The 26,512-nt window shown below is 32.1% G+C and overlaps 1 protein-coding gene across 1 annotated transcript in view; it reads left to right on the forward strand.

Moving 5' to 3' along the window:
• The window catches only part of Fas3 (fasciclin 3), a 338,909-nt gene that overhangs the window by 254,760 nt on the left and 57,637 nt on the right, over positions 1-26,512 (forward strand). The gene's annotated exons all lie outside the window — the stretch shown is intronic.

A 26,512-nucleotide genomic window follows, 5' to 3' on the forward strand; every position in this document is an offset into this window, starting at 1 on the left:
TCAGTATCTTTGTATACCATATTAACTGTATGTATACATTTACTTGCGATTGATTTTTTTTGGCTTGTCGTCTAGCCAATCTCAATGGAGATAGCAAGGGACGATACAAGCGAGTCTACCAAGTTTTTACGTTACACTGGCGCATTGCCAGGTTTGATGGCAAAACTGCGAAATGCGCTTCGAAATTGACTTTATCCCTCTTCGTTCTCCCGTAGAGCACACCTACCTACCGGTTTCCCGTTGTCTCTCCATGCTGTCCCTTCGCTTTTTCTTTCTTGCTTTGTAAACTGTTGACCTCGCAAACTTGCGTCGCTTGCAATTTCTATATGTTCGCATTTGGAAAACTTCGCGAAAGAAATACGACTAACGATTTCTATCCAATATAGTATTTCGTTCGACGCACCATTTGGTTCATTACTATAAGGTTCACAGGTAACGTTTCACGTGGCGTAAACTTATTTTATAAAAAAATATTTTACAAAAGAGGGGGGGGGTATTACAAAATTTAATTTATTTTATAATTGTAAAATACTTTTTAAATAAGTAGAAGAAGGTTTCAAGTTTGAAATTATACAGGAAATCAAATAACTTTGCATAAAATTGATAAATATTTTTATCGAATATAATATTTTCTATAATAATTTATACTATTATATTCTTATTATTGAGAAAGTTGTGTATTGCCGCATTTATATTTGATTTTAAGCGATAAATGATGTCGCTGCGCATGTAAGATGACAAAAAAGTTTGACCACAAAATTTTGTATATTTATAAAATTATTATCCAGGTAGTAAAAATTAATATTTATCGTTATTTTTATGTCAAAATAACACTAAAAACATCATCGTAGTGTAACATATATTAAACAACAAATTTGTTAATTATATCTTATTAAATACCAAAAAACTGTGCTAAAAGATTTTTACCGGTTGGTGAACTGAAAATCATTTTATCGACTGCTTGGAAGAATTTATCCGTGAAAAAATATACGGCCATTGTTGACGCGTTCCCGAAGCGCCTCAAAGCTAAAGGTGATCGCGCGCGCGCGCGCGTTTTGAATATTAATTATTATTATTTTTAGTATTTATTAAAATATGACTATAACATTTCATAGTTTGTTTTAATATACATTATTATATAATTTGATACACACGAAACTTTTTTGTCGCCTTGTATTCGAACAATGATGTATTCTCTGTTTTCCAAATAAACTTTTTTCATTTTTTGCTATTACAACATCAATCGCATTTGTCATCTAGCTTCCTAAAGTTTAGAACTTGTCTATTGAAACTCGAACGTCTAGCCTCTACCAATGTGACTCTGCAGATTCCGTGAGATCCATTTCAGGTTCTGGCTGGAATCACAACTATTGACCGTCTTATGGTTCGAAAGTAGTAGGAGCTTAGAGTGTGGAGGATTTCGAAGTTCTCGCGATCGGGATAGCGCGGTTGCCAGTCGCCGGCCGTCGAGTCTAATAAATTCGTGTCTTTAGACGGCCATTGATAGAGTCACTTCCTCCCACGAGGGAAAGAAAGTGGAATTTCTAGCGCTTCTCTTTCTCGGTGCTAGGAACCGGCAGGACACAGGAAGTACCAAGTTAATCCGAAGTTCCATCATTGCAACTCGCCTTCCCACTTTTAGTCGTTTCACCGTCGTCCCTTTCTAATACTTGTCCGACTTCGCTCCGCTTTTAGTTCCTTTTGTTGCTTTCCTTTATCGATATCTGTATTTATACGACGACACCAAACGCGCTGAAAGGAAAGTAGAAGTTGAAAATTGGTTATTTACGGCAGTATAGTAAACGACAATGCCCGCAATAAATAAATAGGTAACTTTGTAAATTCCAATGGTAGATCGTCGTCAAACATTGATTATTCTATTTATCGGAATTTACTTTATTTTTTACACGTTCCGTTTTCGTGAGAAACTATATTGTGAAAGAAGAATAAAATTAATTTCCAATTGTAAATTAATAACTCAGTATAACTTCAATTTACATCGAGTATTTGATAGTATACAATACTTGATACAATAAGTATTATATCTAAATCACTTGATAATACACTTAGTATAAACAGTTGCGGCTTATTTTAGTACAATGTGGTCTGATACTCCTGAATTGCGAATATATTAGATCAAGTTGATACGTTTCAAATGGTATTAAAAGATCCCAGCGTACTAAAGCACTTAGTATGTTTATAGATCGTATATTAACCTTTAGAAGAGACGGAAGTTTACTTTTAAAATTTTACAGCTTTTTCTTAAGTAAGATTTGTTATAATTCATTATTGTTTATTGTATTTCTTGCCACAAAATATGATACTGTTTCAGTCACACTCACATACTATAATGACTTTCCCATCATAAAAATTAAACTCGTCCACGCTGTTAAGTTTAGGTCATACATTTTTAAGATAAAAATTACTAGATTTTATATCTGAAAAAGCAGGAAAAACGTCATGTTATCTAATCTCTGAGATAGGACTATGTAAATAAGAACATATTAAGTGCTTAATTTGCATCAATTTGATTACACGTGTCAATCAATTTAAAGATGTCAACATGAAGATACATATATAAGCTGGTTAAGGAAACTATTACATTCAAAACTTGTTAATCTTCCGTTTATTAAATTTCTCAATTTACTAAATAAGGAACAAATAAATCATTTAAATCTCGAAATACAATCTCTTTATTCGTTTCAATCGTTACTTACTGTCATTTCTCGCCATTTTTCGAATAAATTACGTTTTATCCGCATATATAGATGTACATCTGACGCGTCGCACTAGTACAGTCGACATACACTTGGGAAATTAAGACGGCTTGCGATATTATTAATTTTTTTTCTCGGGCATTATGTGGCTCTTCTGGGATAATCGCGCGATCAAAAAAGAGAAGGTCTCAAGTAGAAATTGGTTTTTCCCAGAGACGAACGTGTTTGCTTCTTTCAAAGTCGCTAACGAGCGCTCATCGACTTAAACGTAAATTGCGGAGTACGTGTTTTTCACACTGAGGCACTTGCAAGAAGCTATAAATTTCTTTTTATCACTCATTAATTAGCGACTAATTAGTGAAATTATTATTACCGATCTAATTTTAAATTACTCTTTTATTTTTTGCTATCAAAAATAACAAAATATAAGTATCGTATTTTTAACGTCTTAAATATCATAAGTTAGTTTTCGTAAATTCACAATAAAATATCAAAAAATACATTTTTTTTTGTGTAAAAAACACATCTCATGAAATATCAAAGGATACATCTTATAATGTTACAAATGATTCAAAATTATGCAAGTCATGACTTGCTCGCAAGAAGATCTCGAACTACATGTGTATTGTAGAATTATAAAATTCTACAGACACTTGAGAAAATAGGGTATTCATGAGACAGATATATTTTTGAAACATGATGGTTCAGGACGTTTATGTAGCTTTACGAACATTTCTACGTGACAGAGAGCACCAAGATATCAGTTCGTTATCTTCTTTTTTTTCTCTTCAGCAAGTCTCATTGTGCGAAATATCTCACGCTTCGCCATAAACTCGAGAGTTTGAAATGCCATTGACTTTTGTTGACCAGCGTTCTGCTAGTTTTTAAAACTTCATAAGATCGAGAATAGAATTCCGCGGAAAAGAAGCGAGCAAGAGTGTCATTTTCTCGTTCTAGTTACAATTTTTACATGATTTTATCGAACTCATGGATAGTTTATTCTATTTTCGTGATGCTACTTCTCAAGATAAGTTTGTATTGACAAAATGATCTTCCATTAGTCCTTTATCCTATATTCTTTTATATTTATATTAGAATAATATTATATCAGCGATTTAAAACTAGTTTTTCTATAAATTTTTTCCATCACTCTTTTTTTATACGCGAATTCAAATTTGATTAACACTATAATTTTAGAATTAATTTAGAGATATATTAATATCAACCAAACAATTGGTTATTGATGACTTAATATTATTTATTTGTTATTTCAATCATGTATTTTATCATGTAAATTGAAGAAGAAATTAGAGAAATCCATAGAGAGAAATTAATTTTATACTATAATAAAAGTTGAAAATTTAGATTAATTTAATTTAATTTAGATAAAATACTTATAAATTTTTAAGAGAAAGTGAGTTATATTAGATTACTATTACACTGAATTTTTAAACATACTTCAAGATGTTTTAACTATTTTTATCGCGATTGATGAACAAACTATATTTTTTTCAAAAGAAAGATATTATTTCCGTAGCAATTACGTTTATTTCTCACACGGAAAGAACGGTTTTGCTGAATTAGTATTTAAAAATTTAACTACAGATCTCTGAAAATAATTTTCTTGGACCTTAAAAATAATTACGTAGAGTGCTCAAATTAGCTCTCTTTCTGTTAGAATGTCAAAATTTTTTACAATATTATTTAAGGTTTTATTTAAGGCAATTATTTTGATATTTACATTATTTTCAGATTAAAATTTTTTAATTTTCGTCAGAATTGTTCTTTCTGTATAGACATAACAGATACCAGCGATACAACGTTCCTGTTTATTAGAAATAGGCGCGGTGCTACGTGCGAGCGTTACGCATGACAGTGCGGTTGCTTTCAATATGTGGCGCTTAGTAGCTAGCAAAGTTGTAGGATTTTGCGAAGCGGACCATTATATTCCGTGCAACGTCGCATCGTAATTCAATAGTCGCTCCGCACGCTAGAACTTGATTATCGTCCATTATCACAAACGATATTATTCGCATAATTTATGGCGGAGCGCTTAGAATCGAATCTCGGTATAACTGCATGAGCGATTTCTATGGAGATATCACGGCCTCTTTCAACGATAAACCTCTGCTAGCATAGATTTGTCGCCGATATCGGAAATTGAGTAAAAATTGCATAAGTACAGGTTAAATCCAAATTTAACACAAGTTTAATATCATTATATCATATATGTACAAATCCAAATACTTTGTGAAAAAGATGAGATATCTCACATTTTTGTTTTGTTCAAAATAGTATATATATGAGATAACTGGTATTTCTTGATTTATTAAAAGCACTTAACAACATTTATAATATATGTACTAGATTTAAGATACTGGAATTAAGATAAGTTAAAGAAGTAATGAAGATTTACCACAGTTTACACGAACTTTTACCGCATGGATCTCAGGATTAATGTTCATTCCGCGTTAATGCAAGCGCATTTCAGCTTTATATATAGTAATCATAAAATATGCGCTAGTTTAAAATGAATGCGCTCTATATTTATGGAAATGAATAGACAGTGAAAGTACATTATATCACAGTATATAAAATAGATTTGTAAATTTACAATATAATATAACGTCTTATCGTAAATAGATTATTTATGTACAGATTGTAATTATTCATATATATTTTTTTCAATTTAATATTAGACATCTAATTAAAAAAATAATCTGATTATTAGATGAAACTCAGTTATAGGATATTCTTGATATCTTTGAATGTAGCCTGAAAATGTTGCATTTCAACAAGACATTAACTTTCAATGAAGAAAGATCTAGTGTCATAAGGTTCATAATCAGAGTTTAAAAGTCATTTTGATAAACTGTTTGCGTTGTATTGATGATCTTTAAATTACACGAAATTGAAAACCTGATATTATATATCGTCGTTAAAAATTCTCGAAAACCGAATTATATGAGAACCAAATTATTTTTTTATTTTGCTTGTCATATTGAATCCACTATTTGAATATTTTATTTTTAACCCCATTCGTATACAGTATTATCAAATTATCCCGTAGATCAAGTTTAATTTTGTACGAACAGTTTATAAAATAAAGAGAGTGATCTCAAAGAGAGTTATCGGTCCATAAATAACTAACGGATAAAATATCTAGTAACGCAAGAACATGCACACTATCGGTTGTGTGTGTCAATTTAATGATTCTAAGATATCGTGCATAGACGAAAATAGCAGAATAGATTAGAACGAGGCTGGAATAGTTTGGATTGGTTAAAGTAAGGATAAGCATGGTTCGCTTGTATCAGAACACCTTACGAGGTGGTGACTCTTGCCTCTGTTGCACCTCTCTTCCGCTTTGAAACGTATTTCGCTCCGTAAAGAAAAGAAGTAAGTACGCGGAAGGAGCATCTCTTCCTTCTCCTCGTCGTTGGCAACTCCACCCTGCTGTGCGATAAGATCGCTTTGGTGACGGTAATAAAGGGAAGTAGAGTTCAACGGGGGTAAATCGAGTTACCTTCACCGGTATCTCCGTCCTTTTTCCGGGCAACTCCTTACTCTCCATCCCGTCGACGTGCTCGTTCGCATTCTTTTATGCCAGGGTGAGGAAGGCGGAGGGCGGCTTTTAGGGAGGAAGGTTAAGATAGGTCAATCAGGAGAGAACAGAAACCTTAGTCAAAGACCCGCTCCTTCTTCGCGTGTTCTACTCTTCGTCTTAGGGCAACTAGGAAAACGATCGTCAAGTGCGGAAGCGGAGGTCGCGGTGATGAAGTTACGACGCTCGAGTTTTTTGATTCCTTTAAGCTGATAACGATCGATCGTGAGCAAACACGCGACAGAGAAGCGAAGGCGCGCGAGAGAAAGATACCGATCTCTGACGCTCTTGGCAAAAATAATGACGTATACTCAAGCGGCACGTTGAACCGAAAGCAATCGACAACATTTTAGCTTATTTGTTGGTCTTGGAATACTGAAATCTAATAAAATGCAGATGAGAATTGATTAATGGCGCGCGCGGGGGGGACATAACAATAATGATCTCTATTAAATTAAACTCCTTCGAATTAATGCAATTTAATTTGAATGAATAAGAGATTAAATTAATGGAATTTTTTGTAAATTTTTATAAATTTTATATGAAACTTTAAAAAGTTTACAACAAATAACAGTTTCTTAAATCTATGAGTTAAAAATCTATGATATAAAAAGTGTTACGATAAACGAATTTCGAAAAAATTAAATTTATTACGACAGTTAAAAAATTATTTGTAATTAGATTCGCCTAAAAAAAAAACGAAAAATTTAATTTATAGAGTGTAAACTGTAGATAATAAATAAAAAAATGAAGAAACAACATAGAAATGTACAAAATTAACTTGTGCATATTAAATTTTCTTTTACATATGGAAATATTTCTACTTACAGATCATAAGATCTTATTTTCATTTCTGTCTTTACAGGTTACATATCGAATTTATTAAAGTAATGTAACAAATTGTATATACGAGAGAGAGAGAGAGAGAGAGAGCCATGATTGCGTAGCCACAACAGTCTACCCAGTTTGCTTCGCGATCGAGACGATAGCAGAATGAGTGGAAACTTTAGTGTAAGAATAGCAGAGAGAAAGAGAGAAAGGAATTCCTACCAGTACTTTAACGACCTTAAGAGCATACTTTCGAAGGCGATAGATAGAGCGAAGGTTTTCGAGCGACAGTAACGTTAACGCTCATAAAATTTTAGAGCGATTTGTTCTTACTTTGCGAACCAGTCGCTATGAAGTTTTACGTCGCGGTTGGCGCAGTTGTGCCGTTCGTTCGCATTTCCTGGCACTTTGCGCGGAATCTCGATGATTCGATCAATTGTTTCAGTTAGTTTCTCGTTATTCTTGTCGCGATCGCGAGGAATAGTCATCAAGAATAATCGTATGATTAAATCACCCATGAGTCACCCATAAAGTCAAACTCATGTAAGACCACGTATGATTCATAAAGTAATGCCTTGCAATAGAAATCACAATCTGGGTTAGCGGATGCAAATGAGATATGCAGATGAGATGCATACGTTGTCGCGAAGAGAGTCCTAAACTTTAATTTGTAAAGATTCATTGAGTAAATATTTTGTTTCGTTCTTTAATTTTTAGCATGAATTATGAGGTACAATAGTTTGTTAAGTAAGCGTAGAATCAAAATTTTCAAGTAGTCTCAGTTAAGTAAAGTTATTAAGTAATTCTAATTTTTTAAATTATTAAATATAAATAAAGATTAAATTATTCTTCACTGAGTTTGCATGAACTTGTTTCGAAGCTCATATTACGAAAAGATCTTTTATTTTCAACCGACTAACATACATAAAATAGTGATTTCTTTGTTCTGACATAATTTTTTAAATTATTAAATATAAATAAAGATTAATTATTCTTCACTGAGTTTGCATGAACTTGTTTCGAAGCTCATATTACGAAAAGACCTTTTATTTTCAACCGACTAACATACATAAAATAGTGATTTCTTTGTTCTGGGAAAGTCAAGTCTAAATTTTTGAAAGAGATGTTTATTTTCAGTTTTATTTTTGGTAATAACCATTGATTATTGAAAAATTACGTTAAAATTTATTGAAAAACTGAATTAAAAAATTTCGTAAAGAAGCTGATGTATCAAAGTTTGTCTATTTTATCAGTCTGCCGTGCAATCGACCGATACCTGCACTATCCGACGTATTGGGCAATTAAAATTCAGGTCGTCGACGCGCAACTGACATCGTCGAAACTTTAACAGCACAGTTTGGAAACTAGTTTCTCGAGAGATAGAAGCTAGCGACCGAGAGACGCGGCCCAATAATCTGACCTATCACTATTTCCTGCCTGTTTGTACGATTTCGGTGGGAGCCTATTTAACGCATAGATAGATGCAGTAGGTAGCTAAGGGAACTCGTCTCTGTGATAAATTCTTAATCGGCGGCGAGAGAGGAACGCCGACGAATAGAATGGTACGAAGAAGAGGAACTCTGCGAACCGTTTAATTAACGGGATCAGCGTAAACGTGCAATTTCGTGGACCTGGAGCCGTTTAGCGAGCGACCCTCGTTATGTCGTTAATTAGTAGTTGATCCTCATACGTTTCATAAAACTCACGGAACATTTTTAATTTCGTTTTAAGGGAAGATCGAAACGAGATGTAACATTTTTACTATTAGATTTACATAAGCAATTGATTACGGTATGGATTAAAGAGCGTTCTAAAATTTGGTTTGAAGATTTACGTCATTTTTGTGTGATAAAAATATGACAGAGAAAGATGAAAGAAGAGAATTGATTAATGAAAGAATTTAAACAAGACAAATATTTTATTGTCATTTTAATTACAAAAATTTACTATTAAAAGCAATAGATAAATTGATAGGAATTTGAATGTAGCAATTATCCAAAATTTGAATTTATAGAATCTTTTGTTTCTACTTCTCTTTAGTGTGTTATTTTATTTACGAATGAACTTTTATTTATTATGATCTTCTATTAACATCTAAATTAGTCTTACGGCCCTGTATTCCTATACTGTATTACATAAAAAATGCAATATAAACTTCATTATCTCTATGAAAAGCAAATAAATTTTTTATTTCATATTATATAGTATTACAATAATATTTTATTAGGAGATTATATTTTTGTTATACTGTTTTGCGAAAGATTCATTAATTTTTAAAGGCAATTTTCGATAAATTCGAATGTTCTTAATCAATTTTTTCGCGATTTGAACCAAAGTATAATTAAAAAGTTCTTTATATCGTAAATTAAATCTTTTTTCAACGCAAGCTTGACAAAGATAAGGAAATTTTGCTTTTCAGTTAACATTTTAAGGGAATCTTACAAAAGACTTATTGTTAATCATAATGTTCAAAATCGAAAATCTGAAAATTATGTGAAAGAAAATGACATTGATTAATTTTTATACTTCGAATATATTATACATGGAAGAGTAAGACACAAAGACTTTTGTAAATAAATTTTTTATTTTTCATGAAATAGTTATTTATAAAAAGTTATGCGAGTGACTTGTAACATAACATTGATAACATGTTTATATATAAATGTACAAGCTTAGGTTTTAATAAGGCACAGAGCGCTTAATGAGGATGACCGAGGTAAATGAACGATGATGACCAAGCCCTTTGGTTGAAATGGTCTTGTTATCCTATTGATTAATTCTCCATCACGCGTTGATTAAATTCTGCCGATTGTACCCGTTTATAGCCATTATTCTGCTATTCACGTTGATTGTCAGTACAACTACAATGGACACTAATTATCGACAATAATTAGAAAATTAATATAAGAATTTAACAAATCGCTATAGTTAATTGAAACATTTAAATATTTCATTTAATACAGTTCTATCCGTGCGGTAGAATAAGTAATTTATTTCTAACAATTATAGGACAATACCTGAATAATATCTAATTGCGATATTCAAGATAATGAACACATTTACCAAACTTCTTGGAGTAATTATTATTATTATTTTGTTTAAACATTTTATGATAGTCTATTTGCGTTTTTATAAATGTAATTTCCGCGCGCAAGAAATAAATATAAATTATATTCTTGTAAAAAATTTTAAGATAAGACTTATTTAAAATTAAAGAAACGAAAGAGCTTATAATAAAAGATTGATCTAATTTTCCATTCTCTTTTCTCAATAATTCAATACCGCGTAAGACTTGAGTAGAGTTGTCTTTGTCATTAAAGCAATTACAAGTAATTCGAACTTGATGATCTCTTCATGATCAAGAAGCACTGAATTTTGAAGGATGCGTATGCAACGCCATTAATGGTGTATAAAACGCATTTCGTTGATTTATGCTATTATCGTATAATCGGAGAAATGAATTCTATCAAGAATTCGCGTTTCGAAGCACACGTTGCGCCAAGTCGCCAACACGTGTTTCACGCATGCCGCGTCCCTCTGTTTGCATGCCCGTGCCAGTGCACGTTTACATAACGACACGGTGAACTCAAAGGGCAAACGTTACCCGGATGCAAACGGTGCTCATTAGTACCTACGAGAATACATTAGGAGACAGCCCAGCTCAGACGCACCTCCTGACCGTCCATTAGCGGTATCGCACGTCTTGTGAATTACGCGAACGCTTATTAAGCCGCCAAATTTCCGGATGACCGACGTAAATCTAACGCGAGACGGAAAGTCCGACCTGAAATGCAATTCATTTCATTATCGCTCGTTAGAGTTTGCAACGCGTTTGTGTTGGTATGCTTCGCGGGGAGTCGACCGACGAGAGTGACGGCTTGTTCGCCAACTTCTCTTGGAATAAACGTAATTCCAGTAACCAAAAGTGAATCAGGTTGCTTTGAGGCTAATTGTGCGATAACAAAAGATTTTATTTGTATCATAAAATTGGAAAAAAAGCTACGTGTTGCGATATATACTAATTGTGAGAGAAAGAAATACAATTTAATTATAATTTATAGCCATTTTCAATGTCAACTGTACTTTCTAAAAGTTTTAAGGTAAATCTCACTCTTTAAGATTGAAAATTAAGCTATTTTTTTCAAGACTGCAGTCTTGATAAATTATATAAAAGTTTTCTTTTACTTTTTTCTTTCATACATTCTTTTAATTATTATTACATATATATTATTACATATGCCGATAATTAAGAAAGTAGTCTAAATAAAAAATGAATTTACTTATATATATACTCCATATTTTGTATAATTACAATGTAATTATATGAAATATGAGATAAACTCATTATGTCTTGATTTTTACTTAGACTACTTTTATATAATTACCTACACAAATAATAAGCAGATATAAAGAAAATAGAATTACTGGTATTATTGCGAATGCATTTACTATATAAAATATGTGTATTTTATTTATTATTCACATCTTAATATTTAAAATTATGATTTATAGTATAATTTGTTCATAGTTGGTATATAAAAGTATAAATACATAATATTATTACTTCTGTGTTGTTACTACAATTTTCCAGATTTTTTAATTTTTATAATTATTGTTAATATTATACAAGTCCGATGCTAATACTTTTAGCAAAAAGAATTTTCTTTCTTTGAAAGCTTTTTTGAAGTTTTTTGCTTTGTGAACGCAAAAGCATTGCTCTTTATTTCATTATGTAGTACATTCTAAGATCGAAACTTATCCAGAATTTAATTTATGTAATACTGTTGTTGTGTCCCCTCTTACATAAATACATAAAAACGCTTGTTTTATTGTAACGAACACTATTATATATCTTGTTATAATGATTATGTTAATATGATTTATCACTGTCAGCATTCTTATCTGTAACGAAATCCGTAAAAAAAATCTCGAGAGACTTTCATAAACTGAAGTCTTAATAATTACTCGTCTCTGACGTGCGATAGTAATTAAGGAAGGTATTACTAGAAATTTAATTATGGATCGTTCAATAATGAATCGTTGTACAAGGAAACCGCGTGCAAACGAATCGCAGCTCTACAAAGTATGATTATTAATTATTCCTATACATCCTTGTAATAACGGTTACGTTGTTTCAACAAAGTTCTCTCTTTTACTCACTGTAAGCTACTCCAGACTTTATACTATCACACACACATATAACACACACACGCGCGCACGCACGCACAACTATTATTTTTTAATTATGTCTTTCTTTGCAAGTCTCTCGAGATTTATAATTGATTATAAATAAAATAGGAATTCTTTTATCAAGATTTATTTTAAATATTATAATTTATAATTTTGATTTGACTTTTCTACTATTTGTCATTTAATTCGTGCTAATTGATATAATCTAGAAAATTTAAATATACCGAAAAAATGTACAGAATATTATTTGTGAATAAAAATTTGTTCATTTGTAAGTTTTTATTTGACTTCAAAATAGAATAAATTATCGAATTACTCTATAGGCCAAGTTTTATTTAAAAAAATTGAGTAAGTAATTTATAAAATATGGAGAAGCGTGAGTTAAATATAACTGCTATTAAAGATTTAGGCAAAAATATCAGTTGAATATAAATGTTCTTATAACTTTTTTTAATTGGTTTTTATTTATAATCTTTAATTTTTTATAGCAGACACGCTGTACCTTTAAGATATATGTGTACCTTCTATTATAACGTGTTTATAAGATTATATTTATGTCTTTATTACGTCATTTCGTCCATTATTTACATCTTTGACATTTTAAAATCTCATTTCAAAAGTTTTATAAACAGTGTCTCGAAAGCTTGATCTTTATATTCGCGATAAAGAGAGGAAGTTTAATTACACGCAGCTCTGTATAAACGTTTGCTACTTTCTTTCCCTTTTTTATTTTGCTGAATTCTTGCGCGGTAACTACATCGTCACTTCTCTTTGAAAGATATCTCGCGCGTGGAGAAGATTGAGTCGAGAGTTGGCGAGGCCGATTTCTTTGATATCTCAGTAGGGGTATGCATTTGATCAAGAAAACTTCCTAGCGCTACGTGCCGTACTTAAAGATACATTTTTACTTTCTGCGCGCACGCCCGAACGCGCGGAAACAACGAAGCGGAAACTCAAATCGCAACTCAAAAAGTTTCGTTGAGAGCTAACTTTGTACAGAGAGAAAACGAGAAGCGCGTTTTTTCCTCCATTAAAATGCTTTCGTACATGTAGTACAGCTTTTGGCGCGCGAGCCACGCCACGTGAGGAAAGTCAAGTAAATTGTTTTTGCTACTAAGCGGGGGAAAATGAGAGGGAAAAGAGAGCATTTGGTAAGCAAACTAACTAATCTCTTAATTCTTCGCGCTCAAAAAGCATGTTTTACTACGCTGAATCGTGTCAGTTCCAAATAATTCTTTTACCCCACGGTATTACAATACCCAAAACGTAAAAACGTACACATAATCTGACATATGTGGAACACGGAGAAAAATATTTGCCCGTCCTAAAATGGACGTTATTTTCAAAAATACGTCTGAAAGCTTAGCTTTTACCATTGTTTATAAAAGAGTTATTACCCACGGGCAAAATTGTCGAGGAAATACAGTTAACATATGCGCTGTCTCTTGAATTCTTTAGGAATGGTAACGTCAATGAAAAATTACGGAAGTAAATCATACACTCCTCCCATCGCGTCGCGGAGAAAGCCTTTTAGCGAGTTAACAATCGTGACCTACAATCTCTTAGTTAGCTACGATCCGTCCGGTAGATGTATTGCCGCCCGTACAAAAACGACGTTTTCTCGCTCATACTTTAAACTGGTATCCTTTCTAGAAGCACGCTGAGTACAATAATAGGAGAACGAGGCTCCATTTGAACGCGCACGATGATAACGTTTATTTTCAGACTCAGCATTTATATTCTATGCATCGGAATATCAGATAAAGGTTGAAAGAAAGAATAATGGCAACCGTATGAAGAAATAAAAGATCACAGAACATGTGCATGTGCATTTTTCAACTCAATACTGTCAATAAGATTACATTTACATAAATAAATTGATAGTAAATAATTCAAGAAAAAAATATGTTTAAATTTACATAAAAATATTATTAAGTACCTGTATCTGTAGTTTCGATCGTATTTGGCACTTTCTTATTAATAACAGTCTTACCTTTAAATACTACAGTGATACATTACTATTAATATTAATACCTACTTTTTATATACAACACAAGTTTTTCATACATTTCATAGTTTTGATGACAACATATTTATAATCTATATATTTTATATAGAAACACAAATAATCTAATTATTATTTAAACTAATTAACTTAAATTGAAGAAAAAAAGAAGATAAGCACATTATAAAATTTAATCTTACAATAATATGGAATACATAATATAATTGTGTGTATTTGCAAAATATATTATAATAAAACAGCTGTTTAAAAATTGACATAATTTGTCGCATTTTCTATTATAATTGACATTTAGGAGTCCAAATTAATTAATATAATGGACTTCTAAAAACTTGTACTCGCTTGTCACCCTCAGTTTTCAGCATAGTAAATTAGATCTATAAATGACCACAGCAGGCATAGCTTAGCGTTCAATGACCTTTGTTTACTTATACATAAGATTTACGTACTGGAATACTAGGGTTAACTTATTGTTAACAATAAATACGTTAATGTAAATTGTGATGTCGCGAATAATTTATTTTATTCGTCAATTTCTATTATTCTTTACTTAAAATTTTTTTTTCGTCTTCTTTATGATATATTCCACCATCCGTTCGCAAATTCGCACCATTCTTACGTACAAGTATCGTGATATATTTGGTGCATATCTACAATTACGTATACACTTATGGTGTTTAAAATGAGATATACATATACATGCTCAGCTCGTAATTAATTCGAGGTGTCGAGTCGAGACGATGAATTTTCCCCCTGCGTTTCTCTTTTTCTCTCGACAACAGGTGTGATACAGACGTAACGCGGGCTTTCTCTAGTCGCCAAGGTCTTGAAAGCACCAGCGTATTATGTCTTATAAGTTCGTATGAGAACGCAGATTCTGCTTCTTGTCTACACACTAAAGCGTGCTCTACCCTCAGTAGACAAGAGATCGCAAATTGGTAAGCGCGCAATCTTCACGCGAAATCTGGCGGAATGTCGCGAAATAATTTCAACGTTGCGTTATTCTCTCTCTCTCTCCCTTCACAGTTCCTTTTCTCTCTATTTAATACCTCTCGTGTTGTCAAGCAATCTCTTTCTCATTACTGGCATTAAATGTAACCCCATTAATACAGCAGATTGTCGCTACATCGTTTTAATTAAATTTCGAAATTGCTACGATTATAAAGATAGAATTAAAGCCGAATCGTCGAAAATCGTATGTCAAATGTACGCGTGAAAATTTCCATAATTCCAATTAACTTCGAATAAAGTAATATCATAATTTTTTGTATGCTTTTAATTTATTTTCTCTCGCCGTCGGCGCTATTTATAATTATTACTACAATATAATGGAAATGATATAAAATTATATTTCATAAATTTTATAAAAAGAACTTTGAATTTTTCTGTAATCCTGCATTAATATCACTGTTGATTATCTATTGTTTTAAATCATGATTATTATTAATTATTCAAATTATTTTTTCGAGTTATTCAGTATTCATTAATTTTTCTCGCGGGAGTAATATAATTTTTTACTCCAATAAAACTAATTTAAACTGTACAATAATTATTATAAAAAACCTTGATATCTATTGATACCATTATAATAAATATTGTTAGAAGAAACGTAATTAATCAGAAAGTGGTTGTTCAATAAATAATTAAAACAAAATGCTTTGAAATTTAGCGCATAGTGTATATAATTTATATTTATACATGTTATGAATTTTTTATAAGAGCAGATATTTTATGAACAATAAATTTTAGTAGAAAAGTGAAAAATGCTCTCGTTATCATTTAAATCATCTAACTCTCGTAGAAAATCAACGTTGATGAAAATTGAGTTAATAATTTTTTGTGTGATATTATCGAATAAAAAATATGTTCTTGCTTTTATATGATTATGTAAAGTAAAAATGTGTGAAATAACAACAAATTTAAAATTTAATGGAGTAGAAAGGACTCGCAATTAGATTAATGCTTTAATTAGATTAAATCGGTCGTGATAAAGTTCTTTTTTATCAGCATAAACCGTTACATAAGTCTGCGCGTTCAAACAATCGTTCATAGTACGGCAATTGTAGGGAGCAGATGATTAACGTACGTCGTAACGACAGATACATCGTTCTTTTTCGATAATTGTCTAGAATGAATTGGCAATATCGCTGGTTAACAGGCATGCGTTTTCATCGATCGCCCACAATAAATACGAGCGTAGGATATTACCCGTTTGCACGTTTTACGGCACTAATTTACAACGTTACGCTATTAGCTCATTATTAAATGACACCGAGACATGCAATCAACAAAAAAACTGACCTCGATTTTTTCGCGATTTGAAAATTACTGCAATGATTTAAGCAGACTTTCGCAGTGCAATGATGCGAAAGATTCTTTATGATAATTTCAATCGCATTTGCCATTTCCGATTTCTCAAAAATGGAAAATGGGCAAATTAATATTATAATTAAATTCTTTAATTTGTCCCCTTGTGATTTATAAGCTCATAAATTAAGAGACATCAAAGAAGCGTTCTTTATCATCACGACAAGAATATAATGCTCGCTCTCTTTGAGTGATAAAATTATCGTTATAATATTGAAGCAAAATATTAAGCTGCTCATTTAAAAATTTTCTTTGTATTTGATAAAGTCATATTAAATTTTAAAAATCTTATTACAAAATATTAGCTACTTTTGTCGTTATAATTTAAATTCATCGAAATGTCGTAAAAATAAATTCTCGCTTAAATTTATTATTTTACAAAATGATACGTGACAATTTTTAAATAACTCATATTACTCGGCGCTTGAAATTCGTCGGAATTGGAATTGCTTTCGAAACATTTAGAACGAGAAAAATGAAAGCTGAGACAGCGATCATTAAAAGGACGAAGCATTAATGATACTTCGGTTCGTTCGCCTGTTTTGCTAAGAAAAGCGAGGAGACATCCTGAAGAAGAAAAAAACGGAGAGAAAAAAGAAGTAGAAGAAGCAATATGGGGAGAAACGGAAACATGGCGGAGCCGCGGATGGAATTTACTGCTTGCGTCGGAAGTATTCTAAGGGAGTTGCTTCCACACTGTTGGGTAGCAGAAAGTGGAAGCCGGAGCCTAGGCGGGTTTATTTCAATGTCTACTTCGGGCTCTTATAGCGGCGCGATTTCTTACGGCGCGACCATACTGCCTGTCTTAAAAATCGCCCTCCACTGATAGTGTTATAATATACGCGCATCCAACTTGTGGACTAGTTCTTCTTTATTACAAAGTGTACGCTATACAATTATTAATATTTTATCTACATATGTATATTATTTACTATTAATTATAATCTATTCCATGATTTCATCACTTGTCACATTATTTATTATTATGCGTTATTTATTATTCATAATATGATTTATTAATTAAAGATACTTTTAGAGATAATACGATTTAATCTTCTTGTAGCTACGATATGTTAAATCGATGGATTGCGTGTGCAAAATTTTGCAGACGTTGTTACTGTTACATTAATGTTTCTTTTCTATATTTAAAATTTACGGAACGACAGAATACATACTAAATGTTAATTACTATTGGAATCAGAAAATAAGCAAACAATTTTATTCCAAAGTGTTATAGAAGTTCCTAAAGGACAAACAAAAGTATTTAAACTTCAGAATAAATTGTAATATTTGAACGGCATCCGTAGTTGCATTTATTTTTCAAGTAGTGACGAAAGAAATACTCTTATTTTAATGAGAAAAATAAATTGGAGTAGACTTCTAATGTCAATGGATGTTCAGTATGCGATTGAATGCAATTAAATGGCGACAAAACAAAGTAATTGAAAATGAAAAGGAAACAATGCCGATCGGTGGCATCAAAGAAACGTTTCAAACGAGCTCTTAGCGAGATGTAAAATTAGAATAAACATTTCCGAATATTCCGCGACACCATTATCGAGACTTTACTTTCATCGGAACTGAGATACAAAGTTGTCTATACTTCTTTACATTCTGTTGTTATCTGTAAATAAAAGTTTACGAAAAAGAAAAAATACAAACGTCTTCCCCATGTATTGTATACAATGTTTAATTAAGAATAAATATGTTTATTATTTACATTAAAATTATATATTGTTATGAAGAAATATGATAACATAATATGACCTCCCAAAAATGGACTTTGGTGGCTCGGGATAAGAGACTTGTAGCGTCTCTCAGTTTTTGAACATGGCCGGAGACACTACCGCGTCTCCTGAAACTTAATATAACATTATAAAGCCAGCCTGTACTCTCTCTCTCTCTCCTCTCTTCTTTGCTAGCAATGTATTATTTATAATAATAATTTCTGCGTTATTTTTATAATGAATGCAAGCGAGTCATTGTTAATGAATAATACGACTTTCCTAATTATAATAATGTTAAATGTTCATTATTTATTGTTATTTGTTAATTATTGATTTATAAAGAATGTTATAAATATGCATCGATAAATTGAAAAAATAAAAAATCACGGATTGAAGTGATCAGGAATAATATAACATTCGTTTATCAATATGGATCAATACATTCATTCTTTTCGCACAACTGAAGAATGTTAGAAATACTTTTAATTATTTAACAATCTATTGTAACGATACAATTGCAGAGCAATAATCGTTAAAATCAGAACAATGCAAAGTGTAAGGGGACGAGCTAAAATAACCTTCTGCGTGAATAAAACGTCTAGCTAAAGACCATTACGAGCTTAACGAGACAGTTTCGTGGGACAAAAGAATTTTTTATTTAATCTCGCGCCCATATCGAGACTATTGTCGGAGGACAATTGCATTTCTTCCTTTCTTGTGAATTTTTATAGGACGCGACATTAAGCATCGACATACCAGGCATTATTCTTTCAATCTTCTCCCTCGATTTTTCCACATTATTTCTTAAAGACGATTGTCTTATAATTATACTGACAATAAAGATCTTTCATTGCATTAAATTTATAAAAATAACAAAATATTACGAATAAATAATAAAGCAGTTTATATAAATGATACTAATTGAGAAGATACCCAAAAATAATTTACAAATTTTAGTTTAAAAATATATTATTATACATACATTAAGTATTAATGTTTGTAATATAATTTGTATGAAGCTAGCATTAAGTTTATAGAAATAACACAAATTAATATTATAAACAAAAAATAAAGTCAGTTCGAAAATCTTTATAAATGATATCAATTAAATAACCATGCAAATATAATTTTTATTAATAGAAATCAAAAGCAATTTTTTATTTACAATTAGAAATTTTTTAATATAATATGAATTATCGTGTGAATATAACAAATATTGTCTGTGATATAATATATGTAACGTATTATTTTATTTTAAAAAAAATTTTACTTTACCTTTTTTTATCGATATGATTATTCAGTGATTATAGATCAGCGGATATTTAAATAATGTTCAACTTTTTTTAGTAAAACAGTAAGAAACAGTTTTTCTGCATCTTACGGAAAAATCGCGTTTTTGCGTGGTCGATTTAGTTGTTTAATAAAAAGAGAAAGACCGGAACAAATCCTAGTTAATGCGTTCTTGAAGTATTAACCTCACGAAAGACGACCAACGCTAGGCAGAACCCTATCCTTAAGCACGCCAATTTCGGAGTAAATATTTCTTTCTTTCCAATTATCTCTCCTAGAGCGCCACGTCGCATTCTCAGTCCCCCGCGGCGGAAGTTGCGCTATAGAATACCAACACTGTTCCGTCTTCAACTTTGTATTCATTACGGAATCTCGTCAAGTCTTAACTCGAACAAATTACCTTGTCGGCTACTTCGTGGTTCGCTATTTGCGCGCCTACGTTTCGTCCGTGCAGATGTGTTACACACGGGGTAGTAAATGTGACGGAGAGACCGCTCCTCTCTCATTGAAGCTCGAGAATTGGTAACAGGAATTCTGTTGCTGTCAAAGGACCCACTGTTCCTCGTCCATCTTGTCTTCTGCGAGAGTTCAGAAAAGTCCTTGTCGATGCATAGAAATCCGTTTATAAATATTTATATAATAAATTATCAATATTATGAGAAATTGTTTAAGAATTTATAATTATCTGCATGCTCATTTCAAATGGTCAATTTTGCATTTTTTTGCAATTAGTGAAAAATAGAGATAACATTTCAAATTTTAACATTACTATTCTAATATACATATACAAAATATGTATATACAAGAAATAATTTCAAAATATATATAAGTAAGTCCTTTGTATTTTTGAAATTCTATGATCTTTTCAATTCCAGTCTCAAATACGAGTAGTTCGTTATCGCAGCTTACTTCAATAAAGCGCGCACGAAGCGAGCCCGCAAAATGAATCTAAATCACGACTAATAACATCCCTGGAATTAGAAACGTTATGTGACAAGAACGACAACCTCGGTCGCACTTTCTCGTACATATTTCGTGACAAGCTTTATGGAGAGATTCGCTTTATAACTACACGTGCATTGCGCGCACGTGTGTCGAGCTTCACGCACTATTAATTTTGCGGGAACGACATTTAGCGTCCCGGTGGAAGCGTCGTCTGTCCTTATTGCTAGTGTTAAGCGATTCACATCAGCCCCATCGTGTAACAATATAAACATAAAGTTATGTTAGCGTATTAAATAGCAAACGCAAAAAGATGAAAATGCATTGGAAATCACCTCAAACGGAATTCCTTCGTGCAAAGCGACGTTGCGATAAGATAAAGTGTGACGTTCACTAGAGAAGTTCTTGAACGAACTTTATAGCAGTCGATATTAACATGGAAAATCCTTTTATGATAATTAAATTGCATCTGGCACAGATAAATTTTATTACGATAGATAAATTTGATCGCGGTTTTACTTGCTACAATAGAAAAACCATAGCGAGAGGACAAAGTGTCTTCTGATTGACCCTCGAGAAACTCAGGCGGGGGCAATTGCTCGTCTCGTATCGGCTTTTTCGCGGAGTTTCCGCCTTTCCTTCGAGAAGGCACGACGGATTACTGCGAAGAATCGTGAACGTATGTTTGCTGGCCATTACTGTGCTCCGATTTATAGCTACCCCAAGAAGAATACGAACGCATCCCGTCCGAGGAATAAGGAAAGGCCGGAAAATCCACAATACGCTTGTAACAAACTACGTTTTACCGCGTTTGCGAAGTCTCGGGTTGCGTTGCGTGGTCGGCATGAAAACGCTCTCTTTGCGGATTCAACTGTGTGTGTTTCCCCGAGCCTACTTCTCATTCGGGTCGTGAAGGAGATTTGAGCTGAAAGCAAGAGGCAACGCATCCATATTTCTGCGCGCAGTTTCCAGGTGAGACGAGTGGCAAGGCAGGAAAAATGAAGAAGTGCGCCAGGAAAAACGGGCCATTGCGATGCCTGCGGTTTTTCCTCGCGGATTTAGGATGCATTCCTGGAATTACCGAGTGCAAATACGCCGTGGTTAGCTGATGAGATGAGAGCTTGGAAAGCGAGGTGCGGAGTTTATATTGCAGCAATTTTTTAGGGACTTTTTTTACGATTTTACTGCAAATAAAGCGTATACAAGTATATTGATATTACATAGACATATATGGGAGCGATAGAGGTAAATGATTTATTCTAACATTATAGAATAAACCACGATATGGATAACTAAATCAGTATTTGGGAATATGAAGGAATTAATTCGGTAACATGTGAAATTAATATTAATTTGTATCAGAATTCATGTCGCTTGCTTTCAGACTTATTTATTTGCGAATTGATTATAAATGTATGTTACATTCGATACATTTAAATTTGTTTGACTGTTCGTTCGAATGACTATGTATTTTATTGAAGCAGCCTTAATCCGTTTATTTATGAATGGAATGAAGCGAAATAAATATCTGTATCTGTATAAATATAATATATATTTTTATTAAATCAATGTAGGTTAGTACTTACATATATCGTAATATCTTGAATTTTTTATCCAATTGTTTGGTTTTTTTTAAAATCTCACCTGACGTGTCACAATGTGATCAAAGTGTAATACTTTTCAATAGTAAATATTCGGAGAATAAAATAATCAATATCCGAGTTTTTATATTCCACAAAACTCGATCAGTACTAATCGTTATAATATCAATTTTTAATTCACCGTTGCTACAATGAGATTAATTCGCTGACGAGGTGAAATTAGAGTTCATAAGCCGTACGCCGCGTAGTTAATGGCTAAAATCGTTTGGCGTGTAAAAAGGAGAAGAGAAAAAAAAGGTAGTTTTATCGCTCCCGGAGGATTTAACCCCGACGCTATTTCGACGTAACTCCATTATCTGAACGAGTTTCCCCCGAATCGTTAATTTTCTCTGCCATCGACCAAAATTTCGCTCTCGTGCCAATTCTACTGTGTACTTAAAAATATATATATTTTGCGATGGTTATATATTATATATATAGTCAGAATCGTATTACATGCCGGATTGAATGAGCAAAGCAACAACGTAAGATGAAAAAATAATATGTTTTTGAGAATTAGTATCCATGTGTTTACAAATATCCGAATATTAATATAGTATATACTATATGCTAATATATATTTTAACATAATTTATTATTATTTTTTAAATATTTAAAATTAACAAAACTTTTCGCCTAAGCAACATAACTTAAGAAAAATCTCAGGCTCATACAGATTACACTAAATATTAAAGAATCAAATTTAAACAATTCCTTCAATTAAATAATAATTTTAATTTCCAATTGTGAAAATTTATTAGTTCAATTCAAAACATACGAGACAGTTAAACATATACACTTACAGTAGTAAATAATAAAGTTTGAGTTAAATTAATGTTTCTCTCTCTTGAGTCAGACTGTTTAATTCCATTGTTCTAACTTTTACAACATATTGAGTAGGAACAGCGACGATCTAGGAATAATTAGAAATTAAAAATTAGGTTTAATTTACTAGGTTTAATAATTTAACGTTATCAATTTGATAATGTATATATTGCGTAGATTAGAATTGCAAATTGGAAATTAGAATTCGATTAATCAAATAACTTTCATTTTATTTCGTTTTGTTCTGATTGACTTCTAATCTCAAATTCGTAATCCTTAATTTGTAATGTTTCTTTTAGTTTCATCAATGTCATTGAGAGTTTTTAAGTTGGTTGACTCGTTATTGCGTTTTAGAAATGAATGGAACGCGAATATGTATCCGTGAATTTCTGCCAAAATGTAGAGCCCATATCGGTATCCGTGGTTTTCACGCAATTTACGTAACGAGAGTTGACGGATTTACATTTGTTGAGCGTGGGACACGCCGCCCGTAGTTTCCCCATTTTCGACCTGCAATGTATCACGACCCTCATAATTTTTCAAGGATCACTTCGTACTGTAGCAAGTAAATATTAATCTCACGCCATATATGTATGTGATCATCTATTATACACGGTAACAATATCTGTGCTACGTTATTCTAACGTTTCCCGGGCATGTACATAATATGGAATTGTTGGGAATGGATTCCAATCAGAATAGTTCAGTTATTCCCTAGATTTCTATTGCATTTTCTAGGGAAACACGAAATAATTTCGAGTGGAATCCTCACACATTCCGAATGATTCCATAATACGGTATTCTCTGCTATATGATGATTATATTTGTGTGAATTTTGGTTTTTTTTTTAAATGTGTGGAATTTGGATTTTAAATCACATTTTAATAATTCTCATAATTATCTACCTTTTCTTCCTTCAATTTTAACGACTTATTAAAACTTTCTAACTATTAAATATTTTCATATAAAATTACTATGAAGGTATAGCATTACTAAAACGTTAATTAAAATTTTTCTTTCGGATATATGTTATAACATTTCTTTTCAAAGTATGTATATATATGTATAGGTATATTTGTGAATTTTACAAATTTACTTCTCAAACATAAATAACATTCCATATTAAAAAAAGCTCATTTATTTCGATTTAAGTAGCGAGAGAAAATTATTCGTGATTCCTCGCTTTGAACGTCACAGTGCAATCTAGCAATTACAATTTAACGGACGGGAAACCTTATAGCGGATACACGTCGAGTGTACGGAGTGTAATATTGTAATTCGTGACTGTTCCCTTTCCGATTACGCGTTCTATAATATGCGCACTGTTCCAGGATCGTTAATTAAACCCATCGCGATTGCACTTCTCGTAACCTCGCGAAATAATTGCGATGTACGAGTGCGCTGTATCCTGTCGTTGGTGACCGGTTGTAATTCACAGATGAAACCGTTTTTTTCTTGACACCTCGTATCGACGACCCGCCGTTGCGTGAACGTAATCCGTCGACCTGGTCGATGAATCTGTGCCGGCACATATCAGCCTCTATCAGCGCTGGCCTCTCCCAATTTTCGAAGCGCACTTGCATGACGACAAGCTCGACGATAGCTCCGGATAACCGCCGATGGTTTTTCAAGAGACCCATCGTTCGGGCTCTGTGGTCACCGTTGGTGAAAACGCCGAAAATGTACGCGAGATCCTCGTTTCCGCGCAATAAATCTATGCCATTTCGATAACCCTCTGGGAACATATGTCATGCCTTCAATCCCCCAAGGCTCTTAACCGTTCAGCGATAGCTTTGAAAATATTTTTGCGTTGCGCGATATTTTTGATCTGTCGAAAGATATTTAGTGAAAGTGCAATAAAATTATTTAAAAATATACCTGTAGGTACAAATCTAAAAATAATTTCGTCAGATCATGAAAATAATTACGTAGGATGCTCAAGTTGATTGCTAAAAAATCATCACTTTTTGCAGCATTGTTCATTAAGCTTTTTAAGCATCCTATAAATTATTTTAATGATCCAATAAAATTTTATTTTCAGATCTGTATTTAACTGAACTTTAGAGAGAGATGCTTCAGCAAAATCGTTTTTTCCGGGTTGATATTTCGCGATAGTATTTAGTAAGAAGAATTTCTAATTTTTCGAAACATCAAATCATTTTCTATTACATTTGTAATGTTCAGAATGATTTAATTTATATGTTTCTTTTTCTTTTTTCAGGTAAGAGTTGTCTGCATTCATTAATGGCGAAGTATATCTGTGCATATCTATACCATCATGTTCGTATGTATTTTTTAATTGCTATTGATTGCATGCTTTTAAAATAATATGTTTTTAATTAATTAATAATTATTATTAAGAATCGCTTTTTTTATTATCCTTAAAATTATTCTTTTCGTGTATATGTAAAATTTAAATTTGCATCCGAAATTTTAACTTGGAATTACATTTTATTTTTCCATCATTATTAGAAAATGTATATATTAGAAAATAGTATAATTTTCCATTATTTTTAACCTTCTACTAACTTTATAAGTTTGTATATATTATCACTGAATGTATTTTCTCTCTTTTATCTGAGTTTGTAATTAAAAATTAAGATATAAATGGTTCTAAAAATACTAGAAAATCAAGCTATTTTCCATCGATAAAAAAATTATGACATGATTCGGAAATGAACATTGGATTCTGTTTTATAGTGTTGAAATACATGAGAATGTTATGATCTAATCTCCGGAGCAACATTAAATTTTATGTGTCTGTATAATCACACCAAGTTGGCACATTTGTTTGTCATATTTAAACAAGTTATTCGACATTTTGTTTATTGTTAATAATTAGTCGATCTGATAATTAACAATAACTGTACAATTTAATCTTTCACGCTTTGTAACAAACGTTATGGAATTAAGGAGATAAATTTGTTACAATCGTTATTACGATAATCGTATCAATAACGTTTAATTTCCTCAATTTTCGTGTTTATCTTTATTCGTTAACACACGTCTACCTCAATTCGCGGTCGGATATGTGCATGCAGGCCGCGATGTCGTTTTACGATGTTATACATAAAATTCAAACGAAGGGCGGATAATGTAAATCGCTCTATTTAGGTATAATAATATTGTTTGTTCCCGGCAAATGAATTTTCCATGCATGGATGTGCGCGCCTGTATAAATCACTTGTCTGACCGCGTAACATGCCAAAATGCGCATCCCATATCGATAATCGCGGTTCACTGGCACTTATGCAGCGACAGCTGATGAATCTGCCTGCAACGCGCCGCATTCGTCGTGACTACCGGATATCGATCTTCTATTCAGCTAGTTAAGCCACTTTTGTGAAATATCGGAAATT

This window comes from Cyphomyrmex costatus, unplaced genomic scaffold (assembly GCF_001594065.2).
Source record: "Cyphomyrmex costatus isolate MS0001 unplaced genomic scaffold, Ccosl1.0 scaffold120, whole genome shotgun sequence".
Lineage (NCBI taxonomy): Eukaryota > Metazoa > Arthropoda > Insecta > Hymenoptera > Formicidae > Cyphomyrmex > Cyphomyrmex costatus.